The 14,030-nt window shown below is 39.7% G+C and overlaps 2 long non-coding RNA genes across 3 annotated transcripts; one reads left to right on the top strand and one right to left on the bottom strand.

The window, feature by feature from the left end:
* The first annotated feature begins 278 nt into the window (after positions 1-278).
* On the top strand, positions 279-6,895 carry LOC113027305 (uncharacterized). Of its 2 annotated transcripts, XR_013909690.1 has the most exons (3): positions 279-1,580; positions 1,757-1,895; positions 5,408-6,895. It is a non-coding gene; the product is annotated as an uncharacterized LOC113027305 (long non-coding RNA). The 2 variants fall into 2 exon arrangements; XR_013909689.1 differs by having other exon boundaries at positions 279-1,895.
* A 3,182-nt stretch (positions 6,896-10,077) lies between these two features.
* On the bottom strand, positions 10,078-11,194 carry LOC145429457 (uncharacterized). Its single transcript, XR_013909691.1, has 2 exons — positions 11,054-11,194; positions 10,078-10,263 (listed from the first exon to the last, which is right to left on the bottom strand). It is a non-coding gene; the product is annotated as an uncharacterized LOC145429457 (long non-coding RNA).
* Positions 11,195-14,030: the final 2,836 nt, after the last annotated feature.

The following is a 14,030-nucleotide window of genomic DNA, read 5'->3' as shown; positions in this document are numbered from 1 at the left end:
GAGGCATCCATACATTTAGAGCACGGGCCTGTTATCAGAAAAAAGTACAAGCCGGAGTTGAATGGTGTTCAGTTTCACCTTCCTTCCTGTTGCTCTATGACGTAGTTTGAAACAGAAACCACAAGTGAGTCAGTCTCGGGTCGAGGTTAGGATTTCCAAAATCAGAGTTCACACACATGTAGCTCTTGATCATATATGTTCATATGTTAACAGTCTTTTTCTTCCCCTTCTTTATTTCTGCGGGAGTCAGGTGGCAGGAGCTCTGTGGAGGTATTTCATCTCCAAAGGCATTGAGTATCTGGACACTGTGTTTTTCATCCTGAGGAAAAAATTTAACCAGGTCACCTTCCTGCACGTCTACCATCATTGCTCCATGTTCACGCTCTGGTGGATTGGCATCAAGTGGGTGGCAGGAGGACAGTGTGAGTAGCTTACAACACAGCAGACATCAGCTATATGATATATATATGAATTTATCAGCATTGCTGTTGATAAAGCCTTCACCGGCTCTGTAGTTTTGTGGTTTATACTGGGTGAGGGCTGGGAAGAGACACAAATGCCTTGATGGATGCTTCAGGAAGCTAAACCAAACATGTGGAGCTACTTGTCTATAAACCTTTTATTCACTACTGGTTAATGTATTCATTATTGTTGTTTGTTGAGCTTATTTTTATTTTTTTTTTTTAATAATATGCATCTGCATATTAACAGCCATGCTAGCAACTCTGTAAAGGTATACCACAGGCAGAGGAGCACTTTGAGCTAAGTGCTAATGCCAACAAGGCAACATGTTGAGAGTAATAGCATTTAATCGTTGAAGTTTACTATTGGGTACAATGTTTATCATGTTCACAGTATGTATTTAGCATGATAACACGCTATCACTTGCTAATTAGTAAACACAGGTGCAGCTATATGTATATTTGCAAGTAGATGATTGTGACTGAGAGTAAACTGAGTCTGAACACTGATGAGGAAGCTAGATGACAAATTTCACTGAAACCCACAAGCATAGTATCGTCATATGTAGCTTGGATAGTTTAATCTGGATTCATGGGCCCCTGGACCTACACTTGTTTGTATCTCCCACCCCCCTCAACTATTGTCTTTTTATTGGATACAGACAGCAGGAGTTCAGAGCAACTCAGTTTAAGATTTTTTTTTAACTATAGTAAGCAGAACAAAATTAAAAACTTATTGTTTCTTCTACTGCAGCATTCTTTGGTGCACATATGAATGCGATGATCCATGTCCTGATGTACCTGTATTACGGTCTTGCCTCCTGTGGACCTAAGATCCAAAAGTACCTGTGGTGGAAGAAGTATCTGACAATTATCCAGATGGTAGGTTGATTTCCAGGGTGGCTGATTTTGAAATTAAATATACTGATTGTAGGGATCATTTGACTGAAAATCATTCTTCTTGCTATGAAAGAACGGTGAAAACACAATATGGTGCAAAAGCATAACTCTTATTCTCTCTTTGGGGCTCAGATTCAGTTCCATGTCACCATCGGTCACACGGCCTTGTCTCTCTATCTCTAAAGACAGAGCACATATCTGAACCACTGGAACACAGAGGTAAGAGAAATCTGTGGAGATACATGCGAAGGATTAATCTATAAATTAGTTAATATTAGATTATTTCTGCCAAGAAAAATGTTGCCTGAGTTGATGTAGCAGTAATCTTGTTTGCGTTGGCCATGTTTCTTTTGATTTGTGTTACCTTACCTGCTTTTCTTTCATACTCTCTTTAGGTAATAAAGCCACATCTTTACCATGAAGCTACCTTTGGCTCTGGTGTTTGCACTCACCCTCCCCATCATCAGGGCTCAGGTTCCCGACTGGGGCCCGTGTCCAGAGCCTGCTGTTCAACCCCCCGTCAGCCTTAAACAGGTACCAGTGACGATGCAGACTGTGCAGAATATGCTGAACACATTAGGCGTGAATGTCATGAGATACTTCTTCTCTCGCACAGTTTGAAAAGGAAAAAGCTGACACCACAAACATTATCAGAGATTTCTGTTAAACGAGAATTTATTAATATAAATATTGTTTTCATGTGAAAAAATAATTTAATTTATTAAAAGTACTTTTTATTTATATAGTTTATAATATATATATATATATTTTTTTTTCAGCATTTCAGCATAATCTTTGTTGTAAGTCAACTCAGTACCCAAAGTATTGTGTAAGTAAAGCTTTTCAGTACCTTTAATAGCATAGAAATGTGCATACATTAGTACAATAACTGAATAAATGAAGACAGACTTTTTCCCAGAGGGGAAACTTGGCAAAACATTGTGTTTAATTACTTCCTCAGCTGGTGTAGAGTAGGTTTTTATAAAACACATACCATATATCAGAGTATGTAGATTTATTCATAGTCTGCCGACCCCCTCTTCTTCTTCTCTGTGCTGGTGTTGTTGTTCGTGTGCGTGTGTGTGTGCGTGCCTTAGAAGTCAATTAATACATTAGCCATACTTAAAAAACATCTGAATTTCATTTAGAACTGAGATTCTAAGTTGTAAGCAGAAATCTTATGCACAGCCAGAAACATGTTTCCCCACTTTCACAACGCTGAGGTGTCAAATCCACAACCCCCCAACAAATGGTTTGTTACACGCGGGTGTGAAGGGCAAGCTTTACTTACACAGCCTCACACACACAGTAGATTTTTAAAGTTTTTGGGTACAGGGGTTTAGCCACAGATGCAACATCCACTTTTGATAAAGATCCCTCCACCTGTTTATTTCTTAAGAAATTAAGCATCTTTTATTAAACTCTTATTTATAATTGTCTACACATTAATAGACACCGTGTGCTCTGTGACATTATAGTCTTCTACTGCTGCTTCCATCGGTTTGCAATTTAAACTCCCAGCCTTTCAGTTTGTTATGAACAACTTTATATCACAAAATGTTAGAAATATAAAGTGATCCATGCGACTTTTTTATTTATTTTTTTATTTTCTGTTTGATGGAAGGACTTAAGACACGAGTTATTTAAACAATTCTAAATGACAGTGTGATGCCCATAGTACTTTATGTGGGCCAAATGTGTTAAGGATAATGTTTATCAATGTAAAATTGCAAAGAACTTGTGGATAGATTATAACATTTTGTAAACAGTTACCTCAGAAGCTGTACTGGTAGATCTATGTATGTAAGGTAAAACTATCCACAGTACTTCCACTAAGTAGCTAAACACATAAAGTCACCCTTACCAATAATCCGCTGCTCCTTGAAAAAGTAGCGCAAACAGACAACTGACTGAGCAATGATAAGTAGAGCTACCCGAGGCCGAGACTCAAGCAGAAGAAATTAAAAGTTGTTGTTTTTGTGGCTCGAAAAATTAAAGAAAGTATGTTTAATAATTCAACAAGACCCGCACCTTCAACACATGTACATTCAAATTTTGGAACAGGCTCAACATTGCTGCTGTTCAATAGTTTTTATCCGTTTGAAAAAGTCATTTTACGGCTTTAATGTTTCCAGCTGATAAGGAGAATGAGTGCGTTTCAAATGTGCGTCCAAAGGCTTTAAACATCTGCTTTGTCTGTAACGACAGTATCAAACTACAGAGCATTGTTTTTACTAAAATTCAACATTTTCCGATGAAAATTTGGCTACTTTTTTTTTTCTTTACTGTAACACCCACCTCAATGCCATTTTTAGGATATTCTTGGTGATCCCACCTTTTTCATATTTATGCTTCTGGCACTGAGGGTATCTAATACGCATGTTGTCGCTGTGTTTGTACTACCAGCTGTGAGGGCTCTGCTTTTGCTTTGAGCAGTCTGTTTTTATTTTGTCTCGTGAGTGTGTGTGTTTTTCAAACGAGATCCTCGTCAGTTTGATTTTGTTACCACAAACTTTGTGTGAAGTTCACAACAGAGGTAAAGAGATTTAAACACCCCAGTTTAAGGAGGCAGGCAGGGGTTGGACCAGCTGCACAGGGCTGGTGAAGCAGAGAGTGTCGGGGGAGATGTGCAACAGAAGCAGAGGGAACATTTTACAAGATGATAAATGGCACATTTAGGTGATTAAGGATTTGTTGACAAGATTAAAAGACACGTCCGTCAGAGTTCAACAACATTACAGTTTGATTAAATAAAAAGTTTTTAAACTACACAAGGGTCATTTTCTCCTCTGATAGTAAGCATATTAAACATGTCAAGAAAGAAAGAGTATAAAGAAAATAGTAAATGTGTGTCTAATTAAACTCTTCCTGTGAGCCTTACATCATCCTTTAAAATATGTTTGGTGTTACAAACTTGAAGAAGCACGGAAAAGATCATCAGACATTAATCTAATCAGTTTGCAGCCTTCATTCGTATTGAAAAGTTGAAATCTTCCCTGCTAGACCCAAGTGCAGCGTTTAACACCGTCGGCCATAACATTTTATTACAGCTATTATTAAATGGAGAGTCCTCTTCACACACTGAGGTTAATTATGAAGCTCCACAGGCTTCTGTGCAAAGACCAGATTTGTTTACATTATACGTGCTTTAGAAGACATAGCATACATTTTCACTGCTATGCATAAGATACCCGCTTTTATTGGTTAAACTGCCGGGATGTCTTAGACACATAATGAGCTTTAATTTTCTGCTTCTAAGTTCAGATAGAACTGAGGTTATTGTAACGGAGCGTAAAAAATCTTAGAAACACTGCGGCTAACAAGATCCTTACTCTGGATGGCATCGCCTTGAGCCGCCTGTTGTAGTGATTTGGCACATTATAAGTAAAATTGAAACATACAATCCCATAGCACAACATCAACATTTATTTATATACAAAAATAAAAATGCTTTTTCAGAAAAGAATTGTAACTTCACAATTCATCACCGATTATGTGGGTACATAGGGTAAGTCCTCATCATTATCCCATAGCTGTTCCGGTAATCTCTCGGGGCCTTGGAAGGGTGGCCATGTCCAGTCTACCTCATCAATGTCGGGAGAGTCGCCGAAATACAAAAAAATCTTCCTCGTTGTCAATGTCCATCGTCCACAGCTGTGGTGGTGAGGGGGGTGTGCTCCACTCTGACACGTCACTCCAATCTTCAAATGTAGGGTTCGTGGCTGGATCTTCAGAGACTAAAGATTGCTCAGTATCCCTGGTACCAAGTACCAAATATGTACCAAGTTCTGTCACTCTGATGGTTGATTGAGCAGAAGGGCTGGAAGATGCCATTTTCATGGAGAATTTCAAGCCCAACAGATGGGAATTACCGTTCTTTTCCAAAGTTACAGCTGCTAGAGACGCAGTGGCCGACTCTACGGTTTTTGAAAATAGCTGCCACACCTGCACCCTTTAAGATCAACCCACTTCCAGACCACGCCCGCTTCTGTTATTTAAAAAGAAGACCGCCGTCTCATTCCTTCAAACCTTTTTTTTTTTTTTAGCTCAAAAACAGAGAGAAGTATGGCCTCTACAGCCCTGCGCCACCCTGCGGAGGAGGAGGAAAGTTCTGCGGACGAGGGCACAATATTACCTGACACGTCCGGTTACTATCGCCCCTTGGAAAAGCAGCAGCAAGAGGACGAGCTTGACGGTTGGGCATCTTCTTTGTTCAACGATACCGTGAAAACCGCGGTGTATCATCTTGTCAACCTCGTAATCAACAAGTACCTCACTGACACATGCAACGATTGTATGGCCGATCAACCCCTCCAGAAACAGCATGAGTGTTTGCGAGTGTTGGAGGATGACTTTTACGCTGAAAATTATTACAGCATCAGAAAAAGACTCCTCACCCCTCGTTTCATTCCATCCATTCAACGGTTGCTGATTGCTCGCCACATCAAAATGGACGACGTCAAAGTCTGCATGGTGGCGGAAACTCTCTTGCGCGAACTGAAATCGGAAAGGAAAGTCTTTGACGCCATAGCCGAGGCATACCACAATCTGGTAGGGTTGGACATGGTGAAAATCAGACAGCTACGGTTGGTCGCAGAGTTTTACAAAGGAGGCTGCTAATTTTTTCTCTGAAAGACTGATTTTTTCATTCTTAGAACGTGTAACCAGCATTTTACCAAACAATGTATTCTACATATAGTGCATTTAAAAAAAAAAAAAAAAGGTTTGAAGGAATGAGACGGCGGTCTTCTTTTTAAATAACAGAAGCGGGCGTGGTCTGGAAGTGGGTTGATCTTAAAGGGTGCAGGTAGGTGTGGCAGCTATTTTCAAAAACCGTAGAGTCGGCCACTGCGTCTCTAGCAGCTGTAACTTTGGAAAAGAACGGTAATTCCCATCTGTTGGGCTTGAAATTCTCCATGAAAATGGCATCTTCCAGCCCTTCTGCTCAATCAACCATCAGAGTGACAGAACTTGGTACATATTTGGTACTTGGTACCAGGGATACTGAGCAATCTTTAGTCTCTGAAGATCCAGCCACGAACCCTACATTTGAAGATTGGAGTGACGTGTCAGAGTGGAGCACACCCCCCTCACCACCACAGCTGTGGACGATGGACATTGACAACGAGGAAGATTTTTTTGTATTTCGGCGACTCTCCCGACATTGATGAGGTAGACTGGACATGGCCACCCTTCCAAGGCCCCGAGAGATTACCGGAACAGCTATGGGATAATGATGAGGACTTACCCTATGTACCCACATAATCGGTGATGAATTGTGAAGTTACAATTCTTTTCTGAAAAAGCATTTTTATTTTTGTATATAAATAAATGTTGATGTTGTGCTATGGGATTGTATGTTTCAATTTTACTTATAATGTGCCAAATCACTACAACAGGCGGCTCAAGGCGATGCCATCCAGAGTAAGGATCTTGTTAGCCGCAGTGTTTCTAAGATTTTTTACGCTCCGTTACAATAACCTCAGTTCTATCTGAACTTAGAAGCAGAAAATTAAAGCTCATTATGTGTCTAAGACATCCCGGCAGTTTAACCAATAAAAGCGGGTATCTTATGCATAGCAGTGAAAATGTATGCTATGTCTTCTAAAGCACGTATAATGTAAACAAATCTGGTCTTTGCACAGAAGCCTGTGGAGCTTCATAATTAACCTCAGTGTGTGAAGAGGACTCTCCATTTAATAATAGCTGTAATAAAATGTTATGGCCGACGGTGTTAAACGCTGCACTTGGGTCTAGCAGGGAAGATTTCAACTTTTCAATACGAATGAAGGCTGCAAACTGATTAGATTAATGTCTGATGATCTTTTCCGTGCTTCTTCAAGTTTGTAACACCAAACATATTTTAAAGGATGATGTAAGGCTCACAGGAAGAGTTTAATTAGACACACATTTACTATTTTCTTTATACTCTTTCTTTCTTGACATGTTTAATATGCTTACTATCAGAGGAGAAAATGACCCTTGTGTAGTTTAAAAACTTTTTATTTAATCAAACTGTAATGTTGTTGAACTCTGACGGACGTGTCTTTTAATCTTGTCAACAAATCCTTAATCACCTAAATGTGCCATTTATCATCTTGTAAAATGTTCCCTCTGCTTCTGTTGCACATCTCCCCCGACACTCTCTGCTTCACCAGCCCTGTGCAGCTGGTCCAACCCCTGCCTGCCTCCTTAAACTGGGGTGTTTAAATCTCTTTACCTCTGTTGTGAACTTCACACAAAGTTTGTGGTAACAAAATCAAACTGACGAGGATCTCGTTTGAAAAACACACACACTCACGAGACAAAATAAAAACAGACTGCTCAAAGCAAAAGCAGAGCCCTCACAGCTGGTAGTACAAACACAGCGACAACATGCGTATTAGATACCCTCAGTGCCAGAAGCATAAATATGAAAAAGGTGGGATCACCAAGAATATCCTAAAAATGGCATTGAGGTGGGTGTTACAGTAAAGAAAAAAAAAAGTAGCCAAATTTTCATCGGAAAATGTTGAATTTTAGTAAAAACAATGCTCTGTAGTTTGATACTGTCGTTACAGACAAAGCAGATGTTTAAAGCCTTTGGACGCACATTTGAAACGCACTCATTCTCCTTATCAGCTGGAAACATTAAAGCCGTAAAATGACTTTTTCAAACGGATAAAAACTATTGAACAGCAGCAATGTTGAGCCTGTTCCAAAATTTGAATGTACATGTGTTGAAGGTGCGGGTCTTGTTGAATTATTAAACATACTTTCTTTAATTTTTCGAGCCACAAAAACAACAACTTTTAATTTCTTCTGCTTGAGTCTCGGCCTCGGGTAGCTCTACTTATCATTGCTCAGTCAGTTGTCTGTTTGCGCTACTTTTTCAAGGAGCAGCGGATTATTGGTAAGGGTGACTTTATGTGTTTAGCTACTTAGTGGAAGTACTGTGGATAGTTTTACCTTACATACATAGATCTACCAGTACAGCTTCTGAGGTAACTGTTTACAAAATGTTATAATCTATCCACAAGTTCTTTGCAATTTTACATTGATAAACATTATCCTTAACACATTTGGCCCACATAAAGTACTATGGCCATCACACTGTCATTTAGAATTGTTTAAATAACTCGTGTCTTAAGTCCTTCCATCAAACAGAAAATAAAAAAATAAATAAAAAAGTCGCATGGATCACTTTATATTTCTAACATTTTGTGATATAAAGTTGTTCATAACAAACTGAAAGGCTGGGAGTTTAAATTGCAAACCGATGGAAGCAGCAGTAGAAGACTATAATGTCACAGAGCACACGGTGTCTATTAATGTGTAGACAATTATAAATAAGAGTTTAATAAAAGATGCTTAATTTCTTAAGAAATAAACAGGTGGAGGGATCTTTATCAAAAGTGGATGTTGCATCTGTGGCTAAACCCCTGTACCCAAAAACTTTAAAAATCTACTGTGTGTGTGAGGCTGTGTAAGTAAAGCTTGCCCTTCACACCCGCGTGTAACAAACCATTTGTTGGGGGGTTGTGGATTTGACACCTCAGCGTTGTGAAAGTGGGGAAACATGTTTCTGGCTGTGCATAAGATTTCTGCTTACAACTTAGAATCTCAGTTCTAAATGAAATTCAGATGTTTTTTAAGTATGGCTAATGTATTAATTGACTTCTAAGGCACGCACACACACACGCACACGAACAACAACACCAGCACAGAGAAGAAGAAGAGGGGGTCGGCAGACTATGAATAAATCTACATACTCTGATATATGGTATGTGTTTTATAAAAACCTACTCTACACCAGCTGAGGAAGTAATTAAACACAATGTTTTGCCAAGTTTCCCCTCTGGGAAAAAGTCTGTCTTCATTTATTCAGTTATTGTACTAATGTATGCACATTTCTATGCTATTAAAGGTACTGAAAAGCTTTACTTACACAATACTTTGGGTACTGAGTTGACTTACAACAAAGATTATGCTGAAATGCTGAAAAAAATATATATATATATATATTATAAACTATATAAATAAAAAGTACTTTTAATAAATTAAATTATTTTTTCACATGAAAACAATATTTATATTAATAAATTCTCGTTTAACAGAAATCTCTGATAATGTTTGTGGTGTCAGCTTTTTCCTTTTCAAACTGTGCGAGAGAAGAAGTATCTCATGACATTCACGCCTAATGTGTTCAGCATATTCTGCACAGTCTGCATCGTCACTGGTACCTGTTTAAGGCTGACGGGGGGTTGAACAGCAGGCTCTGGACACGGGCCCCAGTGGGGAACCTGAGCCCTGATGATGGGGAGGGTGAGTGCAAACACCAGAGCCAAAGGTAGCTTCATGGTAAAGATGTGGCTTTATTACCTAAAGAGAGTATGAAAGAAAAGCAGGTAAGGTAACACAAATCAAAAGAAACATGGCCAACGCAAACAAGATTACTGCTACATCAACTCAGGCAACATTTTTCTTGGCAGAAATAATCTAATATTAACTAATTTATAGTTTAATCCTTCGCATGTATCTCCACAGATTTCTCTTACCTCTGTGTTCCAGTGGTTCAGATATGTGCTCTGTCTTTAGAGATAGAGAGACAAGGCCGTGTGACCGATGGTGACATGGAACTGAATCTGAGCCCCAAAGAGAGAATAAGAGTTATGCTTTTGCACCATATTGTGTTTTCACCGTTCTTTCATAGCAAGAAGAACGATTTTCAGTCAAATGATCCCTACAATCAGTATATTTAATTTCAAAATCAGCCACCCTGGAAATCAACCTACCATCTGGATAATTGTCAGATACTTCTTCCACCACAGGTACTTTTGGATCTTAGGTCCACAGGAGGCAAGACCGTAATACAGGTACATCAGGACATGGATCATCGCATTCATATGTGCACCAAAGAATGCTGCAGTAGAAGAAACAATAAGTTTTTAATTTTGTTCTGCTTACTATAGTTAAAAAAAAATCTTAAACTGAGTTGCTCTGAACTCCTGCTGTCTGTATCCAATAAAAAGACAATAGTTGAGGGGGGTGGGAGATACAAACAAGTGTAGGTCCAGGGGCCCATGAATCCAGATTAAACTATCCAAGCTACATATGACGATACTATGCTTGTGGGTTTCAGTGAAATTTGTCATCTAGCTTCCTCATCAGTGTTCAGACTCAGTTTACTCTCAGTCACAATCATCTACTTGCAAATATACATATAGCTGCACCTGTGTTTACTAATTAGCAAGTGATAGCGTGTTATCATGCTAAATACATACTGTGAACATGATAAACATTGTACCCAATAGTAAACTTCAGCGATTAAATGCTATTACTCTCAACATGTTGCCTTGTTGGCATTAGCACTTAGCTCAAAGTGCTCCTCTGCCTGTGGTATACCTTTACAGAGTTGCTAGCATGGCTGTTAATATGCAGATGCATATTATTAAAAAAAAAAAAAAATAAGCTCAACAAACAACAATAATGAATACATTAACCAGTAGTGAATAAAAGGTTTATAGACAAGTAGCTCCACATGTTTGGTTTAGCTTCCTGAAGCATCCATCAAGGCATTTGTGTCTCTTCCCAGCCCTCACCCAGTATAAACCACAAAACTACAGAGCCGGTGAAGGCTTTATCAACAGCAATGCTGATAAATTCATATATATATCATATAGCTGATGTCTGCTGTGTTGTAAGCTACTCACACTGTCCTCCTGCCACCCACTTGATGCCAATCCACCAGAGCGTGAACATGGAGCAATGATGGTAGACGTGCAGGAAGGTGACCTGGTTAAATTTTTTCCTCAGGATGAAAAACACAGTGTCCAGATACTCAATGCCTTTGGAGATGAAATACCTCCACAGAGCTCCTGCCACCTGACTCCCGCAGAAATAAAGAAGGGGAAGAAAAAGACTGTTAACATATGAACATATATGATCAAGAGCTACATGTGTGTGAACTCTGATTTTGGAAATCCTAACCTCGACCCGAGACTGACTCACTTGTGGTTTCTGTTTCAAACTACGTCATAGAGCAACAGGAAGGAAGGTGAAACTGAACACCATTCAACTCCGGCTTGTACTTTTTTCTGATAACAGGCCCGTGCTCTAAATGTATGGATGCCTCTCATGTTTCTAAAAGCTCTCTGAGTGACGTGTCCCTGGCAGGCTGACTGTAATTTTCTGAACCATGGGTACAGTGGAGAATTATTAACAGGTAGGGATCTGGTTCCAAGGAAACTAATTATTGTAGACACAAAAGTCTTAAGATAGTAAGTTACATAAACAGCTGAAGTCCCACTACTATATTCAGAGTTTATCTATGCAAGCGTGTGTGTGTGTGTGTGTGTGTGTGTGTGTGTGTGTGTGTGTGTGTGTGTGTGTGTGTGTGTGTGTGTGCGCAGTCGGGAGAGTTGGGGTATCCAATTTCCTTTTTTTTGAATGCCTTCTTGTGAACGCTGTCTGTTTTCCACATTCTGCAACGGTAAAATACGTCTTAGAGGCGGATATTTGTTTTACCTTATGGGCAACAGTTGTCTGGCTTTGTTCTTGCTGTTGACAAAACCCGCCTCATGGTTGACTCTGAGAAAAAAACTCTTTCCCACAGAGGGGAATAAACTTATTCGAATATGAGCTTTTTTTCCTCGCTAAGACTTGTTTTATGGGGAGATGTAAGAAACCGGGTTACAAGCAATGATAATATCGGATGTTGACTCCTCAGCGTCATCATTTTCTATCTATTGAGAAAACTTATTGTAAAAAGTAATGAAGAAAAAAACTCCTCCTTGCCCCGCGGGGTGTGTGTGTGTGTGTGTGTGTGTGTGTGTGTGTGTGTGTGTGTGTGTGTGTGAAACAAGATCGCCTGTCGCTGGTTTGTTTTTTCAGTCCCTCAAAAGGAAAAGTAGTATTCACTAAGGGATAGTTATCCGTTTTTTTACACATAGGCAGCCTGTAGGTTACAAGCGGATAGAAAGTTCTTCTTTTCATCACAAGCTATGGTGTATCTTAAAGGTTTTTTTTTTTTTGGTTTTTTTTACTGCGTCTGTATTATAGGAAAATAAAATTACTATTGAAATCTCTACAGGAAGTCACTCTTTATTTCCATTATAAACGCCGGTGCAGCTTAAGAAAGTAAAATTACATCCGCTCTGTCTCTCTATACATCACAGAATCAGCTGCTGCATCACCGCTGTGCTTAGGGAACATGACGCAACAGGTCTGAAAATGACTAGACACTTCCGGAGTATTTCCGGTAGGGTCATAAGGTCCGGATCGATGCCTTCCATAGTAAATATGCTGTATTTGAATATGTCATATTCAAAACCTTCTTCTTTGGGAGAGCAGATCTCATCGGACACAGGACCGCTGCGGGGCTGCAGAAGGAAATCCATCTTGTGTCTGTGCCTTAGAAATTGTGACGGACTCCTCTCTCTGCTTTTTTATTCCCCTCCAACAGATGGCGCGCTTCCGGAGGTTTCCCCCTCCCTCTAAAAACTTTTTTTCCCAACAACAGATGACGCGCTTCCGGAGGTTTTCCCCCTCCCTCTAAAAACTTTTTTTTTCCCCAACAACAGATGACGCGCTTCCGGGTTCACCCCTCCTTTCTCGGGGTGCAATTCGTTACGGTTAGCAACAGATGGCGCGCTTCCGGGGTTCGCCCCCCTTTCTCGGGATATAATTCGTCACGCGGGGGGTTCGCCCCCCCTTCTCCGGATACGATTCGTCACGCGGGGGGTTTCCCACGGAGGGGAGGGGCGGGAGGTCAAAAGGTCGTGATTAGGGCCATCAATCACTTCGGATCAAATTTTGTCATAAGCTGTATGGGATTAACTCTCTTGTGTAACTGTTGATATAGAGCGTTATTAAATTTATTGCTAATGCAATCATATGGCACGTTGACTTCTAAGGAAATTTTAGATGGCACTTATCATCAGAAAGGTTGCTGACTCCTGGGTTAGACCTTCATATTAATTTTTTTTTTAAACTTTTTTAAGAACGCATTTTAACATTGGACTCAAAAATAAATAAATCCCCCGCTAACAAAAAAGGCTCTTCAAGTGCCAAATTGCTTTATATTTCTTCACTTAAATATACGGCCGCAAGTAGGGCTGACATGGGCCCCAGGTTTGATGTGTTCTGCCGTAAACTGGACAAACCAACATAAGGATGGAAGCCACTGTGGGACTTTTTCAGTAAGTTGAGCATGTGTTTTATAAGTTAATCAGTAAATTAACACCAATAGCTAGTTAACCCATAGCTATTCACACAAATGAATAGCTATGGGAAAGGTGATACAACCTCAAAAACGTGGTTGTCTCTAGATTTAAAAAGAGAAATAAGGTCCAGTAGTTACACTATATAAAAAAATAAATGCACAATTTAAAAAACAAAATTTATAGGTAGGTATATCGACTTCTCATTAAATTATATGAATTATTATGGCTTTGTCTGCCATAGTGTTTTTCTTTAAACTACTTAGGAGCACTTTTACTGGCAGTCGGTGATGTCACTGAAAGGCAAGGTTCTGATGCCATAGTCTCCTGAGTAGGGATGGGTACCGGTGTCGGTTCTGACATAAACGGTAGTAACCAGACCGAAAAGCAGCGCACATTTCGGTGCTTTATTTCGGTGCTTTTTTTTCCTGAGCTGTGATAAACTTCTAGCCAATCATTTTACGTTTCC

Source organism: Astatotilapia calliptera, chromosome 6, assembly GCF_964374335.1.
Source record: "Astatotilapia calliptera chromosome 6, fAstCal68.1, whole genome shotgun sequence".
NCBI lineage: Eukaryota > Metazoa > Chordata > Actinopteri > Cichliformes > Cichlidae > Astatotilapia > Astatotilapia calliptera.
Note: the sequence above shows the minus strand (reverse complement) of the source record. Positions and strands in the feature narration are given on the sequence as shown.